The sequence below is a fragment of the Neopsephotus bourkii genome, unplaced genomic scaffold (assembly GCF_033783945.1).
Source record: "Neopsephotus bourkii isolate Nb327-2 ecotype Australia unplaced genomic scaffold, CSIRO-AGI_Nbou_v1 NB_951, whole genome shotgun sequence".
Classification (NCBI taxonomy): Eukaryota; Metazoa; Chordata; class Aves; order Psittaciformes; family Psittacidae; genus Neopsephotus; species Neopsephotus bourkii.
In genome coordinates this window covers 286,306-310,520 of record NW_026901445.1, presented here as the reverse complement: position 1 = coordinate 310,520, position 24,215 = coordinate 286,306, and the positions used below count along the sequence as shown (strand labels likewise).

The window sequence follows — 24,215 nt, the reverse complement described above, 5'->3', positions numbered from 1 at the left end:
AGAATAAGGTGTCTTAATAAGGTGTCAAAAATTTTACCTTAGTTCAAGGAAATAAATACTCAGATATGTGAAAGCTATTTAAGTGTATTTGTGCCTTTGGTGTAAAAAAAATGCTCCATCCTGTCTTTTCCTCTTATGACAATTCCAAGAGTCTTTTATGCTCTCAAAACAGATCTCTTATCCCTTCTTCCACTAAATGGATCCTTAACTGATGCCATCCTTGGAGAGATGTTGTTTCAAATAAGGTTCAAATATAATTATAATAATTATAAACCAAAGTCTATTTGAAATTGAACATTAAAAGGCAATTATTTCATCAGGCTTCTTTTAAATACATTCATTCCTTAATAGCAACATGTGTGGACGTGGCCAGATTTATCTCAGTACTGAACTGCAGTGACCACAAGGATAAATTTAACCCAGATTGTGTTTGCATTTAAACAGCTGATTTGGATCCAAGCCTGGTCGCAGCTGAAAACTGATACCAAGCATGTTGGAGAGGTCCATTGCAGGACAGAAACTAATGAAATATTTAATATTCAGTGAATTCAGTGAAATGTTTTGGTGATCACTCTTGCTGATAAATAATTTTTAAACTGGCAAAAAACCAAAACAAGCCCTTTTTTTCTTTTCTTTTTTTTTCTTTACAGCTTTTGGATACAAATTCTGAAGGATCCAGAGCTTCTAAAAAAACAGTACATTTCACAAGTATTCTGCAGTAACTATCATAGGTCACTTGCTTCCCTCGAAGATGAATTGCAACAAGGTAGAGTACTGAAAATATTGTTAAATAAATAAAATTTCATCTTCATTAGGATAATAAAGTTTCATCTTGGATAGCAATGTAGGAAAAAATGTTATTCAGATCCTACTCATGGTTCCACTGCTTTAAACAAATTAGTGTTTCTCTTTCCCAGATTCCTAAGATGTAAAGGTTCAAATATTCACTGAGCTATCTGGCAGGTACATTTTGAGGAGTAATTAGAATTTCTTTTGTGCTTACTATCATGCATTAGAAATATAAAACCATAATGGAATACCCATTTAACAATTTGCCATGCAAAAATTCTATGTTAAGAACGTACCATCACACTGTTATAAAAGCAACCTCTTTTTTTTTTTCCTTTAATAGTGCTTAAAACCTGATCTGTAATATAGCACATAAGCATAACGCTAGGCTGGAACTGCCAGAAATAAATGCCAGCACTTTCAGAAATATTTATAAAACCTATTCATACAAATCTGGGCTTGAATTGCACACATTTGTAAAACCACTTATTTAGAGGTGGGAGGAATCTCACTGGGTATCTGTAACTGAAAAATCTTATTTTCAACTAAAACTGAGAAAAGTTTTACCGATGGGATGGTACCCGAAGCTAATAACATAAGTTGTTCCAGCTGCTGTGAACATTTCTGGAAGAATTCTTAGGTAATGGACTAGATCCTAAACCAAATGAAATTAACTTCAGTTAACTGAATTTACAGCTAAATGACCTTGAAAGGCTGCTCAAGTTCTTACTTTCTAGTATCTATGCAATGTCATTGATTACTAATTAATTTTTTCAGTGCTTTGGTGTTCTGGAAGAGACTTCATCTATCCATAAATGGCTACCAATTAATTTCATTTTATTCCTGTTTCATTTTCCAGCTTTCATAATAGTGAATCTATTTGGACAGAAAATTAGTGTTTGGATGGTTTCCAGAGTGACAATTATGAAAAATAGGTGAATGAAAATCCTCCAATGTACACCAACTGGTCTCCAGTTGAAGTAGTGCATGTGAGTATTTCCAGTTGGTTTAAGGACAGTGGGAAGTTGTTTTATCCATAAAAATGATGACTGCTGCCAAGACAAGGCCTAACTTGTTACAGTAACTTAATCTTCTATTTATTTTTTCAGTTTCAAAAAAGCTGTGGCCACAGACTTATGGGCATAACTGCAGGTAATAAAATGCACTATCAAGACAGTTATTTACTTAAATTTGGGTTATAATTACATCCTCTTGCAATTTCTTTTAAGCACCAAAGTTCAAATGATATTGTTGATGAGCATATAATAAGGTTATGAATTTTCTTATTCATAAGGAACAAGATTATTAATTTTGCATTTAAATTTATTGTTTTACACAATGTCCATACTGGTCTTAGCATTTGAGTTTATTCAGTGAAAGCTTTTGCCTTTTTTATTATGAGCTTATTGTTTCAAATTGTATTTATGGGAGTGTTCGTTGTTCTACCTAAATATTTGTAATAATGACCTTCAGATATTTATTGTTCCAAATTTAGTATAATAATTATGCATTGTTTTTACGCAATGTCTTTTTTAAGAAAAGGTTCTATATTGATTGTAGAGACAGTGCTATAACAGTGCAAATGTTGAAGAACAACTTCCACTGTGTACAGTGGAATCAAATAACCCTGATTTTTATTTTACAGGGAAACGGTACTTTAAAAAAGTCAGAAAAATTTTGGGTTTGTCTGCCAAAAGTCTCAGGGAAAGGTTTACTTTTGCTTTGACTCTGTTCTCTTTTCTTACTATATTGAATTCATTTTACATTATTTTCATCTAGGAGCAGCTTATTATAGGTATGTCTAAAAGCAGGAACATAAAAGATTTCGAAGATTAATATTCAGACAGACTACATCAACGCTGTTTAATAAATTAATCGCTGTGATGTAGAATTGATTTAAAAAAAGAAGTTACTAAGTTTTCTTTCTAACTTTGAGCTTTCTATTGCATAACTTAGAATCAGGTATAGAGATGAAATTTCACGTTTTCTGTCATGGCAGCAGATTAACTGCATGAAATTAAAAAAAGCAAAACTGAGGGTAACTGATGAAAATATGATGAGGGGGCAGGACTTGTAAAGTTAGATTAGAACAGACTCTATAAAATGCATTTCTGTGAACAGTGCAAACTGACTTGTCGTTCAAATAGGGTTTGGCTTTTCATATTTGTCTAACTTTGTTACCGTAAGTTTCCTTGCTAGAAGCATGAGGCTTTTGTGGGGACCACACGTTGTTTGGTTTCTTCAAGCCACATTCCTGTGTTGTATCTGGGATGGGGAGCCGCCAGGTTCCCCAGGGTGCTGGTGCAGCTTTGGAGCCCAGTGGGAAGCTGCCAAAAATACCAAAATAGACCAGTGGCAAATTATTAACCTAAAGCAGGGCAGGGAGGGGAAGGTGGGGGGGGGGGGTGGTAATCTGAATCTGTTTGGAGTGCCCTTGGGTGCTGTACTTACTGCAGGAGTGGTTTAATATGGCTCAACTTTATATATCACCTCTTAGTTAAGCTCTGGGCCTAAAGAAACAATCTCTCCTGCTGGCTGCCTAGGAGGTAAGGGAGAGTGAGTCGAGAAGTGAAATAAACAAATGCAAGCTTTGGGCAGTGCTCACATGTGGCTCTAGCAAACCATATCCATATTTGACATCATTTATTATGAACTGCATTTGAGGGGAGTGCTGGAGTAATCCTTCACATAGTGTGTGAAAAAAAAAAGCAAGCATTTTCCTGCTGGTTTGTTTTATTTACCTCCTAAATGTTTGTATTTTAAGCATTTGCTGCTGCTTTGGGTAGATGGAAAAGGCATTAGAAGTTAGAATAACCTCTGGCATAGTGTGGCCAGGCTGCAGGGCACTGGGGGGGAATGAGGCTGCAGTGGGTGTTACGGGCCCTCACCATGTTTTCCCAACTGGGTGAATGTGAAAGTAATTCATGGGCCCCAGCCAAAGCATGATGGGGATGGGAGGACACACTGGACCCCCAGCTCAGTGCTGCCTGCCTGGCCCAGGTGCAGCAGGATGCTCCTGGAGGTGAAGGGGCCAGTCCTGCCTCTGCAGTGGGACAGCCGTGCCACTCCCCCAAACCATCTGCAGATTGCTAATTTAGCAGAAAACTTTCTTGTCTGATGTTTTTTCTTCCCTTTTATTTCCACCTCCCCCACAATTCATGTCCTTTCCTATGGTTTTCCAGGTGCATCAGCTCATTGCAGGGGCAGGCAAACACCAGACCTGTGCATGGGAATATGCAGCTGGAAGAGCAGAGAAGCAAGGAAGGAAGAAGTGAGATAGCCTCTTGCTGGCAGTAGTGAAGTGCTAGATTTGCTGAAACGTCCAAACAAATGTGTCAGTTCCTGGAAAGATGAGCTGGTGCTTTGCTTCTGCCATCCTGTCTGCATCCCATCTTCCCTTTTTTAAATTATTCTGCAGGAAACTAAAATGGAATAAACCAGTGGGAGATACGAACTGGGCTCTGATGTATTAGTGATGATTGAGTTAGCATTGTGTCAACATTTTACTGCATTTCGTGCCTTTTCATTTTTTTAAGCAGTGACATGCACTGTGAAAGCTGGAACAAAATGAAGTGCTTCAGTTAGCTCAAGAGCAGAATTGTGTCTTGCTTAAAAATTTCTTATTTTAGACTATTTGTGAATGACAAATAATAAATTAACTATTTTAAGGTACTTGTTAACACTCCTCCTCTCTTAGTCATAAGGGGAACCAAATCTAAAACCACTCCACTTCATAGCAAAGCACCCACTTCAGTTTGTAATCACAGAGAATTTTTATACACGGAAGTCCAAACTGGCAAACGGGGTTAAAACTGAGGCATTGATTTACTTTGACAGTCTTGCTTAAAGTATACTATGGACATTCATACACATTAGCAAAAGCATTTGCCTTCTGTAGACAAGTGAGAACAGCAACCGCAATCACAGACTGGGCTGGGGTGGAGATGGTCTCTTTCTCCTGATTTTTTTCTTATGAGAGACTCTATTTCTTAAATCCAAAAATTCCACTTCTTCCTTTCATGTTTGGTTGGTTTGGTTTTTTTGGTTTTGTTTTTTTTTTTAGATATTGCTGTGTTAGTTTATCATCAAAAAGAGATTTAAGTCTTCATGCCCAGAGGGTTTCTCTTTAAGCACCAGTACTGTGATCTTGCCTACATTTGCCCCTGGATAGCAAAGTTGAGCTCAGGAAGCTCCCACACCCTTGTACTATGATTCATAGAATAGTTAGGGTTGGAAAGGACCTTAAGATCATCAAGTTCCAACCCCCTGCCATGGACAGGGACACCTCGTTCTAAACCATATTACCCAAGGCCTCATCCAACCTGGCCTTGAACACTGCCAGGGATGGAGCATTCACAACCTCCCTGGGCAACCTATTCCAGTGCCTCACCACCCTAACAGGAAAGAATTTCCTCCTTATATCCAATCTAAACTTCCCCTGCTTAAGTTTTAACCCATTACCCGTTGTTCTATCACTACAGTCCCTAATGAAGAGTCCATCCCCAGCATCCCTACATGCCTGCTTCAGATACTGGAAGGCTGCTATGAGGTCTCCACGCAGCCTTCTCTTCTCCAGGCTGAACAGCCTCAACTTTCTCAGCCTGTCTTCATACGGGAGGTGCTCCAGTCCCCTGATCATCCTCGTGACCCTCCTCTGGACGTGTTCCAACAGTTCCATGTCCTTTTTATGTTGAGGACACCAGAACTGCACACAATACTCCAAGTGAGGCCTCACAAGAGCAGAATAAAGGGGCAGGATCACCTCCTTTGACCTGCTGGTCACACTCCTTGATGCAGCCCAGGATACGGTTGGCTTTCTGTGCTGCAAGCGCACACTGCTGGCTCATGTTCATTTTCTCATCGACCAGCACCCCCAAGTCCTTCTCTGCAGGGCTGCTCTGAATCTCTTCCCTGCCCAGCCTGAAGCTGTGTCTGGGATTGCCCCGACCCAGGTGTAGGAGCTCGCACTTGGCATGGTTAAACTTCATGAGGTTGGCATCAGCCCACCTCACAAGCGTGTCAAGGTCCCTCTGGATGGCATTCCTTCCCTCCAGCATATCAACCGAACCACACAGCTTGGTGTCATCAGCAAACTTGCTGAGGGCGCACTCAATCCCACTGTCCATGTCACCAGCAAAGATGTTAAACAGGACCAGTCCCAACACCGATCCCTGAGGGACACCACTCGTTACTGGTCTCCAGCTAGACATTGAGCCATTGACCACAACTCTTTGTGTGTGGCCATCCAGCCAGTTCTTTATCCACTGAGTGGTCCATCCATCAAATTGATGTCTCTCCAATTTAGAGACAAGGATGTCGTGTGGGACAGTGTCAAACGCTTGTCATCCTCTTGGTTGTTCCAGAACAGTCATTTATGAGGCCAGTCTTTGTGCTGTAAACTGATCTTTGTACTTTAATGAGTGGATAATTACTGCTGCTCATCCTTGCACAAGTGTCAGTTAATATATCTTGACAAATTTAAGGGATTTTAGATAACAGATTAGATCATGTTTAATGTAGCCATTTGGAATCCAATTGACATGACTCAAAAGAACAGTCTGCTTTTGTATGGGTTTAGATAGATTGTCTTCTCATTATCAATTTTACAGTGAGCATGTGCTAGCTTTGTGGGTAATTTTATGATGATTCTGGATTCTATTTCAGATACTGATGCAACAGACCCCCTGAAAAGGTTTTACTTCTGTACTTTCTTATTTTTTTATAAGGAGTAATTAAACATTTTGAGCTGATATTTTGTGAGCTAACTTTTTCACTGTTAAACCTCTAATTTAAAATGTGTGACATATGGGGAGTAATATGTTTTCCATAAAACACCTATGTGTTTATATTCAGAATTATCTATAATTATAGCTGTATTTGCTTTATAATACTTTATGTCTTCCCTTTCAGCATCATATCATGGGCTTGTAGCTCCGGCTGTTCCCATGACATTGGTGATGCTGGCTGCCATTTCCTTTTTTCTGTGGTGCCTGTAGAAGCAGAATAACCAACTCTTCCACAGGATACTTTGGGTCAGAAATACCTATTTGCCACTGATAAATGCTGACATTCCTGCTTTGGAAGAAAGCACCCTCATTTCTGATTTTGAGAGAAGTGGCAACAAGTAATTGATCAGAAACAGCAAGCGGTCATGTCTTCCATGTGAGTCTCCATGATCTGCAGTAGTTTTCTCCTTCTTGGGAGTCCCTCCTTGGGCAGCTATGCCCAGAAAATCCCTCACAGCCATTGGTATGAATGCTGTAGGGGCTCCCTACTTTGGAGAGCTTTTCCTTTGTGGCAGGATGAGGTGAGGATGCAGGACAGAACCACTGAGAAATTGTCCCCTTTGGGGCAAGCCAGGAACTGAAAATACTCCCACACCATAAACCTCCAACCACTTACATGGAGCAGTGGTGTCTGAGGCCCCAGAACAGCAGGCATTCTCATGAAACTTTTTGCTTGGGAAACATTTGGGCTTTTTTCTTTTGTTTTTATGTGTTGCAGAATCTGCTCCTCAGCCAGCATTAAAATTTAGTGTCGAACTTAGGAACTCTGAAACATACCCCAAGAATTCTGGGGTTATTTTTCAGACAGTGGATTCTTGCCAGGTGGATTTTCAAGAGAGATGAATTCAGGTGGATTTGCAGAGATGAAGTCACTTTTGACTTGAGAGTGCCAGAGTTTGGCCCATGATACCTATTTCATGTTGTAAAGCAAGTTAGTCTATAAGTATAATGGCATATAGGTTTGTCATCCTGAAGTTAACATATTCATCTGAGATGCATCCAGTGTCCTCTTAAAGATTTAAGTAGATGGTATCTCTCCTAGCTTATTTCAGAAATGGAATCCCATCAACCTCTTTTAAAGACATTTTGGGGCAATATCTGCTTGTATAAATCTTGCTGAAGTTATGGTTAATAAATTGCTTTACTGTTCACCTACATTATTTCTGCAAGCAGTATTGATGTGTGCTCTTCTGAGACTATGCTCTCAAAAGCTAAGGACGATAGGTGGGGAAGCCGCACTGCTGTTCCTAAAGGGTTCTATAATCCTATAAGCTGATGTAGCAGACCCTCAAAAGGACACTTCTCACTTTAAGTGTTCATAGGAAGGTGCTAATGAAGGAGATGATAGGTAAACTTAGCTGACTAGTTGGTCTGCGGGCTGATGGTTGTGAAGGTCCCAGCTCAGGTCTCAGCACTGCCTCAGTGACAGAAGCCCAGGAGAGCAGAGCTTACTCTCCATGGGACTCCCACCACCCTAACAAGCCTTCCACCCATGTCTGAAAATTGCTGGAAGATTTTCAGGGATTCTATTTTGTATTTTTATTGCGGTGTTGAAAAACAACTGGTTGGTCAGGATGAGTTACCTCAAAATGGATTTACTGTGCCTTCAGTGGCCTCTGAAACCTGCTGTGCAGGGCTGCATTCATTGTTGGGTTTGTTGGCTTGTTTGTTTTATGATGACTCAATCTAACAACTTTGCAAGAGCCCGAAAATGGAGGTATGTTCCTCGGAATTAAGCAAGCAGCTAAGGCCAACTGAAATGCTTTTACACGCTATTTGTGCACAGGCACAGGAATGTATGACTGCCTTTTAGCTATATTTCACATGGCCAATTTTAGAAACAAAAATTGCCTGTTCATGTTATGATTATGTATAAGGCTATTTAAAAAAAATTACTTAGTACATAGAATATTTCTGTGCTGGTCTACAGAACTATTAAAAATGTTGTCAAAGATGCTGTAGAAGGTTTTGATCCCAATAAAATTTTCAACCTACTGTTTACTACAACTTCTATGGGTGTAGCTATCACAAGTTCTTAATATGAGATTTTTCCATCATATGAAATATAAATTGCTTTTCTGGGTATATTTTGCCTAATCGTATAACCCCCTACATTAGTATTCAGTAATGTTTTGAAAGTTTGAGTTTAGTCCTCTAGATTTGTCTATGGGGCTGTTTTTATGTGAAGTCCACTATTAGAGTTTCTGGGCTGAAACATTTGCATACAATTGCCAGGTCATCTGCAATTTATATATATGAACTGTGATAGCTGCTTTACCACTAAAAGCAGCAGCTTCCCCATGAGAATGTCACCTATTTAAGCTACATTTGGAGGAACTTAAACCAACAAATCCCCTTCATCGCATAAACTGACAAGCATGTAAAAGCTTCCTTTTCACACTACAGCAAACAGAATGGCTTGCAGGATGGGTTTTGTTTGCCAGTTACCTGGTTTTGTCTCTGATGATGTGTATTTTTCAGGCTACAGTGTTGTTACTAGTTAGGCAAAATCTTGTCAGATTTGATGTCCTTAATTAAGGTGTATATTTTTCTCACAAAACTTGACATAGGCAATTTCCCTTGAGGTATGTTATAATATGTTTGAAGGGCAGTGGTATAATATACAAGGTGAAGATACGTGGACTGCAGCACTGTAGCTTCCATTGGTTGCACTGAAGCGCTTTCCATGTCGAAGAACTGAGTTCACCAGAGCCTGAGCAGGCAAACGAATGTTGCACTTTCTTCCGCCATGCAGGTTCTTTGATGGTGTTTACTGAAAGGGAAGTGTTAGATGTTTCCATACCACTCCCTTGCTTGGGGGATGGAAGGCTATTCCCACCAGAGATGGATACATTCAGGCCAATATATGACGAACCTTTCCTACCAGATGTTAAGGTTTGGAAAAAAAATCCGTGTGCTTATTTTTGCAGATTCCATTTCAGGAGAAAATTTACCTCCTGGTGCCCTTAGCAGTACTTGCATCATGTCTCTGAGGGAAAGAGATGCCTCATGCAGCTGTCACATTCAACCTGGATGGGAGTCTGCAATGCAAACATAAGTATGTCAGAGATGTCCAGCATGATAGGGCAGAGTGAGGGGTTGTGGCACAAGGCTGTAAGTGGGCAACATGACTCCTAAGCAAAGCCCTTTCCAGCTGTGCCTCTACTTGGTGCAGTGCTGCCCTTCTTTGTGCAGGGATCCTCCTCGCTTCTGCTTGCCTTCTCCCTTCCTCTATCTTCACACACACACACACACACACTTTTATGGCCTAGTCATGACAAGAGAGGAGTAGTGGGGCTGCTTGAAATCTGTGCAGTGCAGTCTAGAGGGAGTGCAAAGATGGGGTTTTGCATGTTGGTTTTAAATCCCCTCAGATCAGCACAGATCTATTACAATCTGATGCAGCCCTAAGTAACCGTCAGAAGCAAATTCACAGCTTTACAATGTTCTGAAATGGTATGAACTAAAGTTGGGAACACTTGGGGCTTGGAAACACAGTCTCGCTTTCGCCAGTAGATGGTAGTGGAACACACAGAGCTGACAAAATGGGCTGCGCACCAGTTAAAAATCGGGGATGTTCTCCGGATCTTTTAGAAGTTTTATTTAAACGAGCAGCCAAACTGTTAAGTTTGCAGGACTGCAAATATCGGTGTCAGTTCTTCGCCACACCTGCAACATTACAAAGCTTTGTTAAGACGTTTTTCAAGTCTCAGAGTTCATTCTCAACAACTTTAATGGGATGCACTGAAATGATTGGAAGGGGATAATGCAAGTCCTTACATTGTTCTGTGGGGTTTTCTTTTGGTTGGTGAGTGATGGAAACGTCCACTTGGATTCCTTAGTATTAAATAAGTAAGTATATCTTTGAGGTATGTTCTCAATCTGACCCCTTTGCTGGAAAAGTAATTCACAGAAAATGATGTGAAAATGCCACAAATGCATTCCTGTAAATGGATTTGTTTTAAAGTTTTATTTCTTGACTGTATTAGTGCAGGCATTTACTTATTAATTTACATGGGAAAAAAAAATTAAGACATAGTATTGAAAGTTATTAAACATTTTAGACATCCACTGCAGGAGTAATCATTCCACAGCACTGTTGAAAACGAATTTATTTTCTCCTTTTTTCAATTTATTCTGTGAACTGCTCAAATGTAAGAGTTGTTGATCCCTTTCTATATCCATTATCGTTGTGCAGGATGACTGAGATTTGGATTCTGATCTTAGAAATCTAATCATAAAAAAGGGCATTGAGAATCATTTTGGAATAAAGCCTCACTTCAAAGTCTTAGTTTTAATAATCTTGTTTCCTTATACTGCAGCTCTTCTAGACTTCCCTGATCCTCCTGTGACAAAGTAACTGCAGTTGTCAAAGGCAGTGTATTAGACCCTGCCTGCCACAGTACTTGCAAGTAGCACCATGGTAATTTATAACTACTGAAGTGATTCTCAACTGCAATCATTTCCAAAAGTGCACAGTTAGATAATAGCAAAACTACTTCCTACCATTTCCTTTATTTTTGCTGCTTAGTTTTCGTTCATAGGCTTGTTGCTGTTGTAGAAAAATCCTGATCTTTTCTTAACCTCAACCTACAGAATAGATCTCTACTGCAGTTCTCAGAAATAAATGATTCAAAAACATAGTTTTAGTGGCAACAGCTAAACTTGTACATACTAGATAAATCTTGAAATGCATAGTGGGCCAAAAGTTACTCTTCTCTGCATGCTAGCTAAGGCAAATGGTGAGGTTCTTTCTCTGAGTCACGCACATAAAGGCCTAACTAACAACCTGTGTTCCACAGTGGTGGCCAGCCTGCAGCAAATGGTGGCAGTCACTGGGGCTTGTAAGCCACCCACCACCACTTGGCTGACTGGTAGAATAGACTAGCTGGGTCAGTGTCTCAGACCATGCATCGGAAAACCAAAATTATTCCTGTATCCTCTCAGAGTTTTATAGGTGGATGTTTGTCTTTAAAAAAAAAAAAAATTTGAAAAAAAATTAATGTTTCCATTTATGCTGTGCAAAAAAAATCTTCTGTATTTTTCTTTCACTTTTTTAAATACTGAAAGTTAGCCCATCAAGTACTTTTCTTTTGTGAAGCTATTTATTCAGGTAATTTATACTAAGCATGATATTAGGCCTTTGAACTCAGCCATAACCTGATTAAACCTGCTTTGCCACTTCTTCCTGCCATAAACTTCATGTGTGTTGTAGGTAAGAAGCCCCTGGAAAGCCCTTGCTGGAAACCAAAACCAAGCTTGCACGGTGCTGATAAAATGCAGACTTATCAGCAGCTTTGGGCTGTATGGCTTCACTGGATTTGGAACTTCATCCCAGAGCTTGATGCTTCCAGGTTCATTCAGGTATGCAAGCAGAATCTCAAACATTGGGCATTGCCAATAAGCTGGAGTGCATAAAATTTTAATATATATATATAAAACATATATTCTAAGTCATATAAGGCTTCAGCTGTTATAGTCCTGGCACAGGTTACACATAATTCTGTTTTATCTGTTCTAGTTTCTTTTGTGAAGTTTCTCCTGATCCTAACAGGCTTACCTATTCTCTATCTGAAATATGACACCTACCTAAATGCTTACATTACCTAGACATTATATATTTTGCTATTTAATATTCAAGAGTGTCAGAAGGATTCTTTCTGAAAAGGTAAGAAAGTATTGTTTCTGCTGCTGTATATTGTGTCCTGCTAGTCCTGTGGGACAAAAACTACGTTGAGAGGCAAATTGAATTACTTTAAATATTGTTTCAAAAGCAAATGATGAAGATGGAGTTGTATATATGGTACACATTGTAACTATAAAAATTTAAGGAACTATTCAGTTAAATGTGGAAATGCATCAGAACAGCTCCAGTAGGCTTTCCATCTGGAAAGAACAGATTAATAGAATACTTACAAAAACAGCAGCTACTTTACCCTTAAAAATAGTTGTAGTATAAATCGCAGAGTGGCTCTTCCCCACACACCATACACAGGAATTCAGCCGACATTGATTTTACTACTGCAGGCTTCTGGAGTGCCTTGACTCACTGAACACAGCACATCTGGACCATATGTACCATGTGTCTGAGCATTCCAGTACAGTTAAATTGTGGAAGAGGGAAGGACAGCCTATGTGGGCTCCTTTCTCCATCTTGCCCTTGACCATCCATCCTCCCCTGACCTTCCAGAATCTATTCTGGATCGATGATCTGGATTTTAGCTACTGCTATTTCCCTATAAATTTGTTTCATTCTGATTGAATGTAAAGTGAAGTTGGGTGAGTCTCAGCTGCTTGACCACAGGTCATGCCTGATGACCTGTTTACTTGGGTTCTACTATGAAGATGTGTCCGTGATGTACCTTTGAGTAGTCCAGTTGCCTCAGCAGGTCTGGAGCAGGACCCCAGGTTGGGTGAGTCTCAGGTTGCTTGACCCCTTGTTCTGATGTAGGACAAAGCAAACCCTCATAGAAGGAAAGATGAAAGGAAAAGCTGATCAGTGGTGAAAGCAGAAGTATAGAAAGAACAGGGATCTGCCATTGAATAATTGTGATTTAGACCAGCACCAGTGCTGGCGAACAGATCTACAACACTGGATGGCCCTTTCAACTTAGTCTGGGTAAAGAAGAGTAAGCCTGATCTGAAAATATCGGTATGTGTTTGCGGGACTGCTGATGTCTTATCCTGCTGCCTTCTAGCCCAAAACTAGCTTCCAGATTTCTGACCCAAACAAGTGTTCAACAGCCACAATTTAGGACCTCTGTGGACACAAATTCCAGACAACTGGGATATGAGAAACACCTCTGGTTAAGTCTGTGGTCTTCCTCAGACAGACAGTTCTGAAATGAATCATCCGATTCATCTACTACAGCAGCCAGGTACACAGAGGTACCCAACCTGCCCTGTGTACCAAAAATCTACATCCAGGGTGAAGGAAGTAAAAGCCCAGAATCTCTACAGGAAGAACACAAAAATGAAAGGAAGAGCACAAAAATAAAAGAATGCATGCAAAGAAGAAGCTGTCTTTGGTTTTATTATCGTTTTCCCCCAGAGACATCATAGACCCAGGTCACGGGATACCTGATGACCTGTTTACTTAAGCTGTACTTTGAAGGTGTGTCTGTGATGTACCTTTGAGCGGCCCAGTTGCCTCAGCAGGTCTGAAGCAGGACCCCAGGTGGGGACAGACTTCTGAGATAAACGTGAGCCCTTGCTTCTGCATAGGAGACAGCAACGTACTGAGCTCCTCTTTCTTCCTCTTTTGTAACATTTAGTGGAAATGGCAACTTCCTGCACAGCAACTGCCCAGTTCAAAGCTCTCAGATATGATTGACTTACAGGGCAGCTTTTGTCAGACTTACAAATAGCTGTTCCTAGCTCCATGTGGGTCTGCTGGAATGTATCTGTGGCCAAATCTGGTTCAAGAGCTGCTGGATAGACAGTAAGGCTCATGACATTCAAAGCAAAGCCAAAAGCTATGAGAAAGGGCAGGAATGGTTGACCTCAGTACTATCAGGATGATAAAATTATTAAAAAATTCCTTTTTGAAGTTGGATGCATTTAATCCATTTGGATGCAACACTGAAAAGAAGAAATTTAATTGACATGGACATTCTTCAGCATCTATGGGAATGGTATTTAAACAGAGTCCTAACACAGCTAGGAGGTTTTCCGTCTCCCTTTGGAGACAGAGGAATATTCATGGGATGCTGAAAAAAGCTGCAGCCCGGAAAGCTCACATTGGAGTGTGTTACCAAATACAAGAACACCCAAAACAGATGCAAGGCTTAACCTAAGGTGCACAGTGTTATGTCAGTGCTAGTATTTATTATTTTGACGATTGCATTTTAAAGCAATCTTTCTTTTGATCCACACTAACTGCTGGGCAGGGAAAGAAAAATAAAGCTTGCTTAGAAAATAATAAAATTTTCTGGCTGGAGGCCAAAACTTCACAAAAGAATACTGGAGCCTAGGATGTTTTGTTTGACGTCTTTGTTTCTGATGGATGTTGACTGAATTCAGGAGGATGATGGCACTTTGAACAAAACCAGCTGGGGAAGTCAGTCTGCTAATTATTAACCCTCTAAGGAAGAGACTGAATTGGAAATGTGCATATGAGATGTTCTGGGGAAATATAAAACATAATGTAAATCTCTTTGGAAAAGAAATACCTATACTGCAGCTGGTATTTTTAGCAGAAAGGGAGGAGACAACTTGTGATATATAAATGAACTCAAGATGGACAACAATTCAGTCTTAGACGCATTTTGTCCCTGTAGTATGATTCAGCAGTCCTGAGGCTGAAATAAGTCAAACATCAAGGAATTATGAGAAATTACATATTTATTGTGATAGAAATCATAGGGAAAAAAGACTGTTGTGCGCATCTTGACCACTTTGTGATAAGGAAAAGGGGATTTTCAAAGCTCTAAAGAGGAGAAGTGCATCAAACTGCATACTGTGCCTTAGAATATATTATTGAAGAGCTACTGTGATAAATATTCAGATACTTAATGTAAATATTTAAATCACACAAAGGGAAAAAGAAAAGGCATAATGGTCTTTGGACAGTAGCCACTGCTGTGACATATTTACAACTCACTCCACCTGAATGCTCTAATCTTTCCACTACAAGCTGGCCAGAGACGTCACTGTATAGTCTATACAGGTATTTTTCTCCTATTTTAGGTGCTTTAGGGATAGAAGAAAGGAAGAGTTAGATATGGGCACTACACCGAACTCTGGTGCAGTTCAGTGTTTAACCTGTGGCCAGTTGTAGCTATAATTATAGCATGAAATGGAAGCAGAAAAAAAAAAACCAAAACAAAACCACAATTAAAGGAAAAAAAAACAACCAACCAACCAAGCAACCAAAAAAAAACAAGGATGAGAGAAAAAAAGAAATTTAGGAAGAGCTTCTACCTTTGCTTAAAATCAGAATTCTTTTTCTGGTTAATACACTGGTTGCAGCACAGAGACATCTGCTGTTAGCAAGTGCGTGCCAAAATAGATGTAGCAGAATGCTTTACTGTTTAAAACAAACAGATCATGTGAGATGCCAAACTGATTTTTGTTTTCCCTCTAATTCAGTGAATAGTCATTTTAGGTGTCAGACTCTTAGAGAAAAATGTTATTGTTAGGCAAGCTTTTTAAAGTTGAATTGCTTGACAATTAATTTTGCTATCAGAGATGTGGCAGGAGTTGGAACTACATAATCTTTAAGGTCCCTTCCAACTCTAACCATTCTGTGATTCTATGTGTGTATTTTTGACTTTGTAATGCTGTAGGTGGTATTATAAGCTTAGCTAAACTCCTATGCAGTAGGTTATACAGTGGCTAGCAAAGTACCTTCTGAACTTGTCCATTTCCTGATTGTTTGCAGCTCTCTAAGTTGCTTTGAAATAACTCGGGTGTGTGTGTACTGATAGCTATTACAAATTATAAACTAGAGTAATTGTAAAGCATGCCAATTCCAGAATGCTGCAACAGTCTTCTGTCCCTCCCAGGACTGATTTTAATTGCCACTAGTTATGTAAAGTGAACCCTTACAGTACTTTTGACCAAAACCATGAAACTCAAGCATCCCATAGTGACCATGAATGCCAGTCTTAGCATATTATCATACACTTCAAGATCAGACAGGAAATCCACACATTTGCACAGGAATTAATGCAAAAGGGACCCAACACTTACTCTACCGGTGAAGTGCCAGTTGTGTGAGGTGCCTTCAGTTGTAGGTCCAGCTGCTTTCACCCTGACCTTCTGAGAAAAAGCCAAACTTCCAAAAAGAAAACAAATCTAATGAATGGAGTATTCAAGATGAGTGGGCATGCATCGCTATTCCTTTTCTTAGGCAGCTACAATACTAATAACAAACAAGCAGTCAAATGACATCAGAGCAATGGACAGTCACTGAGTCCATGAATCAACCAGTCTTTATTTCTCTATCTCAGAGGAAAACTGGGCAAAAGAAAGGAGAAGCTATGCATTTTACTGTTGTGCTGTTTGGTGGCAGGTACAGGCAAAATGCTGTTTCCTGGCCTTGCTATCACTATGTCATCTTAGCCAACTCACCTGTTTTTTGAGTATTCCACCTATAAAATGGGGGGGGGGGGGATACATTCTTTGGTGGTCTTCTAGAGAGAATGATTGCCAGGTACTATGCAAGTTGCAAAAACAACACCTTGTTACTAAAGAGAAACCCTCTTGCAGAACAGTGTGAAGTATCTTGCTCTGTCACTGTTTCCAGACTGCTTCTGAGGCCAGACAGATACATGTTATGCCAGAAAACTGTTGGTAAAATTTTATTTCCAAAGTTCTTTTTTCCAACTAAACTTGAAATAACTTTTGTGTGCAGTTCAGGCTAATAGCAGTAACAGGAAGGAGCTAAAATGACAATGTAATGAAATGGATAAATGAAGTCTGTTTTCAGTTTTGTATTGGGTTAAAAATGTGAGATTACCATCACAAGCTTGTTTCACTACAGCATTGTTACGGTGTTACTTTAGAGCATTAGCAATCTTTCAAAATCCATAGTATTGTTATAAAAATAAACTAATTGAAGCCAACTTCTGTTTAAAGTGATCTCTAGCATTGTGTTTGTGTTTGCTCATGCTTTCTTTATACGTCCAACATTTGTGTTTAAACATGTTTTGTTAGATGCATAAAATAGGCTCTGACTTGGAGTCTCCAGTTCACTTTTGCTTTTAAAGTCAAGACACTTGGCTTCCTTTTTGCTTATTTCTACTTTGCCATGTCTGTCATGTTCTCTCTGGCAGGGCTTGTGGCTATAAAAGTGTGTGGGAGTAAAGGTTAAAAATAAATGCCAGGTTTAGCAAATACGGTTATTGTTGCCGTAAGGATTCACTTCTGAAGTCAGTAATTGAATTGTTCTGCTTTTAAGGTAGGATTACAATAGTATTTCACATCTGTGCCTGAGTTAAAGTTAAAATCTATACACTTCTAGCACTTTGTCTTTCTGGAGACTTCAAGGTTGTCAAGTCAAAGGTTAGATTCATAAGACAAACGTAGTGTAACCATCAGACTCTATATCAATAAATAAACATTCAACAAGTAACAATGAAGATATGAGTGAGACTGCTTCAGTAGTAACAGCACTCATTTGTGGGGAAAAGGAAGAGGGAGACCTAAATTCCACTTTGTGCTCTAATAAATGTTTGAGTGCTTTGAATAAAGCAGATCATCTCCAAAAGGAGATACTGAGAACCTGCTTTAGCCTGGCAGTTACTGAATTAATCTGGCTCAATGTGGGTTCAGATTCCTTTTAGAAAAAGGGATTGCATTTGAGTCTTTCATAGCAAAGATGCCCAAACTGTTCCTGTGTTTGTTAAAATGGAGACCACAACAGCTTTTCTTTCTCTGGGAACTTTCATAGGGGGCCAGACCATTGACAAAGTTTAGAGAAAAGTGAGGAGCTGAATAGCTCTGTGCTGTCAAGACTTCTGCAAGTGTATCAGCAGCAGAAGGAACACTAGAAAAAATGTGGGCCTGCTGCTGAGTGGGGTGGTGGTAACAGAGAAGGTGGAAAAGGCAGAGATAGTCAATGCCTTCTTTACCTCTCTCTTTACAAGTAAGATTTTCTTTCAGGAATTCCAGGACCCTGAGACCAGTGGGAGCATCTGGAGTGACGGAGAATCGCCCTCAGTAGAGAAGATCAAAACATTTAAATGAATCCATGGGGCCCAATGGGGTACACCCACAAATGCTGAGGGAGCTGGCAGATGTCATTGCAAGGCCAGTCTTAAGTACCTTTGAAAGGTCACAGTGAACACAGGAGGACTGGAAGTTCAACGCCAGTGTCATGCCTAGTTTCAAAGAGAAGGGGAAGGATGTGTGGAACTACAGGCCAGTCAGCCTCACCTCAATACCCAGGAAGGTGATGGAGCAAATGATTCTGGAAACCATTTTCAAATATGTTAACCACAAGAAGATGATTGGGAGTCATCTGCATGGACTTATGAAGGGAAGATCATGCCTGACCAGGCTGATAGTCTTTCTTCTATGATGAAATTACTAGCTTGGTGGATGAGGAGAGAGCAGAGGATGCTAATCTTTAGCAAGGCGTTTATCACTGGCTGTCATAGTATCCTCATTAACAAACTGCTGACTAGACAAGTGGACAGTGAGGTAGATTGAAAATTGGCTGAAATGCCAGGCTCAAAATATTGTAATCAGTGGCACAAATTCTAGCTGTAGACCAGTTACTAATGGTGTACTCCTAAGGTCAATACTGGGGCCACTACTGGTCAATAATGCTCCTTAATATTCCTGAATGATGGGACAAGGTGCACTCTCAGCAAGTTTGCAGAGAATTGAAGACTGGGAGGAGTGGCTGATACACCATACGGTTGTGTTGCCATTCAGAGTGATCTTGACAAGCTGGAGAGATTGGCCAAGGGGAATCTTGTGGAGTTCAACAACAGGAAATGCTGAATCCTGTACCTGTTGAGTAATGTCCCCCAGAGATTACTAGGGGCTGGGGACCAATCAGCTGGAAAGTAGCTTTACAGAAAAAGGCCTGGGAGTCCTGGTGAACACCAGCTTGAACATGAGACAGCCATGTGAACTTGCAGTAAAGGTAGCTAACAGTATCCTTGACTGCAGTAGGAGAAGCGTTGCTAGCCAGTCAAGGTGGGTGATCATTTTTCCCTACTCAGCACTGGTGAGACACATCTGGAGTGCTGGATTCAGTTCTGGAGTTCCTGGTGCAGGAAAGATATGGATTTACTGGAGCAAATCCAGCAAAGAGCTGCAGAGATGATTAAGGGACTGCAGAATTTGTCATATGAGGAGTGGCTGAGATTTGGAAGAGAGTAGGCTCAGGGTGATTTTATCAATGAATCTAAATACCTAGTGCTGGAAAGAGCAAATAAGAGGGAGCCGGACTCAGTGGCACCCTCAGAGAAAAGGGTTCAAGTGAAGGGACAAGAGGCAATAGGCACAAACTGACACACAGGAAATTGTTTTTAAACAGAATTAAAAGTTGTGTTTTTTTTTTTTTTTTTACTGTGGTGGTGATGAAACACTGGTGTAGATAGACCAGAGAGGTTGTAGAGTCTCAACCTATGGAGATACTCAAAATGCAACTAGACACAGCCCTGGGCAACCTGCTCTTGCTGATACTGCTCTAAGCAAGGGGGGATGCACTTGGTGGTCTTTAGATATCCTATGATTCTTTCACTTAGTTATTTGGATTAATTTCAACAGCATATGAGTATTTCTTCTGGGTTCACTGGTTGTAAAGACATTTCTGATGTTTCCAAAGTTTATGCATGCCCATGGGGCCTAAATATACTCTTTTTCTTTTTTTTTCATTTAAAAATATAACTAGAAGTGCTCATCCAGTGCCTGCCGTAAGATACCATAAAGAGTAGGCTTACATTTTGAGCAGCCTCAGAAAAAGAAAGAGTGGGCTCAGAATCAAGGGTAGGAATAGGTTCCACTTGGACACAACTGATGATCTCTACACTGGGGGTATGTCATTCACAGAGGTGGTCTCTGAAGAGATCAAATCCTGAAGGCTTTATAGCTTGAAATCTACTCTGAAGTTTTGTCTAGAAGCCTATTAATGGTTAGTGCATGTGCAGAGCACTGCAGATTTGAGTCATAAGGGATCTGTGCTGCTCTGTACTATCTTCATCTTCTACATTCTCCCTCATACTCTGCATTGAGCACATGAAAACAGCACACCATCAGTACTTGTGCAGTGATGAAGAGCTGATAGCAACACTCTCATACACTCTCCCTGATTTACCCATGGTGTCAGTCACAGATAGGAATTTTATAAACTCATTTGTATGCACTGTCCACCCACAAGCTTTATCTCAGGTTGTGTGCATGTTGAGTCACAGACAGGTAGTTCTTGTTCTAAGTCCCAGCTTCATTAAGCTGCGGGTAATAACAAAAGCTATTTCAGTCTCACTCTCAGAAATAGTAAGAGAAAGGTGTAAATAATTTCTTTACAACAAAGCCCCCTCACATCAGTAGAAAAATGCGAACAGCAAGTTCTAGCTAGAAGTGCTTGCTGATTTGCTCACCCAGTAGGAGCTTTCATCCAGATCAAGAAATTACTGGTGGACTATATCAGACAGATCACTCTTGTCTGCATGCTTGCTGACCTCATAAAAAAACTGTCTAGAGGCCCAGAATGTAAATACTTCATTTAGAGAAGATGTGTTGGCACTGCCCAGATATACCATATTTATCCAGTTGCACTCTAATTCCATTCTTCATTGCAGTTTCTACTGCTTTGCCTGTCACTGATGTTAGGCTTGTCAGCCTTTAGTATTGTCCACCCTGTCCCCTTATTTCCCCATGGAGAACTTTCAGGCAGTCTCTGCTGACTCCCTCAGAAAGAAGGGTTCAAGTATGGAGTTTATCTACTTATTCCAGTGACCACATACAAATACATCATTTAGCTTCTCTGGAAATGCTTTTGCCTCTCCTCTTTTTCAGTCTGCAGTTGTTATTTGAGCCATTGGACTCCAGTGGGCTTCTTGGGGTTCATGTGTCTAAGGGAAGATTTAATATTAAACTGGATTCCTTTTGCTAGCTGCTGCGCACACTTTTTATTGTTCTTTCAATGTTCTTTCCTTTAACATGTCAGTTTATGATCTTTTCTGTGTTTTTCACTTGGAGATGACTTAAACGTCTTGTTTTTAATAATCTACTCGTTAGATTATCTGAGATAATTGAGATTATCTGTGCTCATTTCCCTTTACCAGTTCTCAAGTCTTCAGTTGATGGCATACACTGATGCTGTGCTGTGCATCCTTCAGCAAATTCAGCTCCACCTTTAAGAATTTACTGTTCCTAGCTGCTCTTTTTTGTTTCCTCTTCACAAGCTTCCTCATTTCTATGTCTCTGTCCCTTTTGAAACTGGGTGCAACTGCTGTGAATGCTTGGGCTTTCTCAAGCCTGTGGGAATTTTGCAGGAACAGCAACTGTAAGATGAAGATGTAGGACAAGACCTTTCACGTTAATAAGGACCAAATGAAGGGCTGCATCTTTTCAGTAGCCCCTCTGTCCCATGGGAGTGCTCCATGAAGCAGTACGGTTGGAGCTGAATGTAGTTTGTGTGGCATTCCAATGCTGCAGTGTCCAGACAACATGGGGGTTAACTGAAATACAGTTCTGGTTGTATTTCCCACCCTCTTTGACCATCTCTCTCTGTCAGCTCAGCATATCCTCTCTGTTCTTCTGGCCAGGCAGGCAGTCTGCAGACTCAGTATTACAGACACTTAAAGATGGCATTTGGTCTATGCAGATTGTGTCACCTGCTAGTTCCCTACTTTGCTAGTTTGATTCGATTGTAAGATTTCACTAATAGATTTCACTACCTCATCACTAGCAGAGGTGACTTTTATTTTTTTCTGTATATTTTATATTCTGTTATGGAGATGTTCTATATGTGTCTAGCATGTCATTGTCTTTGTGTAAGACTAGACATATGGTTTCCCTCAATTTATTCATTGGTTATTTAGCATTTGTGTAGAAGTATGCATTATTGCAGTGTTTGTTTCCTTTTTCATCTTCCATTTGAAAGGCAATCTGTCTGTTTTCCGTTCCTTATTTCTGCTGTCTAGCCAATCCTGCATTTAAAAAGGCACAATTTCTAAGCTGTTGCTAACCACATATGGAATGGTGTGTTCCCCACACTTGCTGCTCTTCAGTTCATAGCTTAATCAATCACAACCTTTAAATGCCAGCAGTTTAGCCCCCAGTGAGTCCACCCTTTTTACACAGGTTATTTTATATCAGAAGTGCTCCCAAATCCAGATCAATCTGAAATTTTCCTCTTTGTACCATGCTCTCAAATGCACATTGAAATTTTGCCCCTTTCTGGTCATACAAAAGGCAGTGGGAGCATTGGGGAAAGTGCTGATGAAGGTCTTATCTTCCCTTCAACAAGCTGAATTTTGCCTGCAGAACATCTTGTGAGACTGAAAGCCACAGGCTCTTCCCCAGCACTTTTATTGGAGCTGTTCTGCTTTGCATGTTTAAAGAAGACAAAAAGTTTTTTTTGTTTGAATGTAAAAGATCTTCCACCTGAATGAATTTGTATCTGCTTAAAAACATTTCCCAAATTACAAATGATGTTCTTTCATAAACCATTCCTCCAAACAATGGTTTTTTTTTGCAACAAATGTAATGCGGCACAAAATATCATCTGAGTTGCCAGGTCCCACAATCATAATTTGAGTTATAATCCTACACTGGCACAGTGACAACAGAAAACAGCTTTTGAGGGGACTGAGCATATAAACATTGCCAGTAGAGATACTACACCGAGGTACAATTTCCATTAAAATTGCACAGTATACGTATCTGTACCTTTTTTGACATGTTACAAAACAGTATCATTTACCACTTACTTTACAATTTTAAGCAGTTCCCTGAATGTTAAAATACCGTTTGTATTTTTTGTTGTTGTTCCAGGAGCATGCAGAGATCCCAGCAGGATTCGAAACCAAACCAACACTCAGAGAAAGACATTCCCTGCTGTCAACAGGCAAGATGCAGACTGAATGTGTCCACACTTTCACAAGGTTTTTTTTTTTTCTCAAATTTGTTTCTAGTATTTGAGTAGGCCTTGTCTAATCTGAGTTTGAATATACAGCAGGACAGAGCCAGAGCCAGTACTACAGTAGCTGGCACTGTTACATTTGGGTAAAAAATAGAGGTTGGTTTTAGAAAAAAGATTTGTAATACCTATTATTATCTCTGGAAGTTACCTACCATGTTTCTATGCAGTAGAAGTACCAGAACAGTCTCTAAAATGCTATAATAACATCTAGCCTATTTATTATGAAAGATGACACTTTCAAAGAGTCAAGCGTAAGGATCCCTAGCAATAATAAACTCTTCAAACGCAATGAAAAACTCAAAACTTTGGAACTTGTGCCGAAGAGTCATACAGAGAATGTTAAAGGATGTAAGAAATAGATAAAAATTCAACTGAGAGAGCGTGTGATTTCATCTTAAGTTTACTCTACAGTCCAACAGCTTCATAATGTGCTAAAGGTTAGGCTGTGGCTGACGAAATGGGAAATCTAAAGCAACAGCAGAGAAATGCCATTTTCCTTTGGTTCCCTTTTTGCTTGAAGTGAAATATATTCCTTAATGCTTAAAAAGAATTAAGTCCTCAACATCCAGTTAAAAAAAAAGACAGCAAATAAAGTAAGTGTCCATAAAGAAAAGACCATCCAGGCGGAGTTGCTGCAAAACCAAGTCAAAAGTTACTGCTCTAAAAGACCTCTCTGTATCCAAATCAGTTGCTGGATGCTTGTCACTTCCCTTTGAATTTTAGTAATTTTTTTCCATAGCCACACGTGGAATTAACTCAACCAGACCAAACTTGAGTATATGTCAGAAAAGAACCACCTGGCTTTTAGCCATGCTCCTGGAAAAAGTTGCAATTGTCCAGTTTTCCTGTCCATTAAACTACCTTTAAACATGACCAGGGCTGGTATTTTAAAAGGATAGCCGGTACTTTACTCAAACCATAGCCATATTCTAACATGAAACTTAGCAGCAGAATCTAGGTAGGACTGAAATCTTTGCTAGCTACTTTGTGGGCACTATGACTTTCTCAAAGTCCCCTGCCTCAGGAAATAACTC

At 40.0% G+C, this 24,215-nt stretch overlaps 1 long non-coding RNA gene across 1 annotated transcript; it reads left to right on the top strand.

The window, feature by feature from the left end:
• Positions 1-787: 787 nt before the first annotated feature.
• On the top strand, positions 788-23,684 carry LOC133215027 (uncharacterized). The gene is made up of 5 exons (XR_009726294.1): positions 788-1,778; positions 2,435-2,827; positions 10,898-10,998; positions 11,791-11,939; positions 23,034-23,684. It is a non-coding gene; the product is annotated as an uncharacterized LOC133215027 (long non-coding RNA).
• Positions 23,685-24,215: the final 531 nt, after the last annotated feature.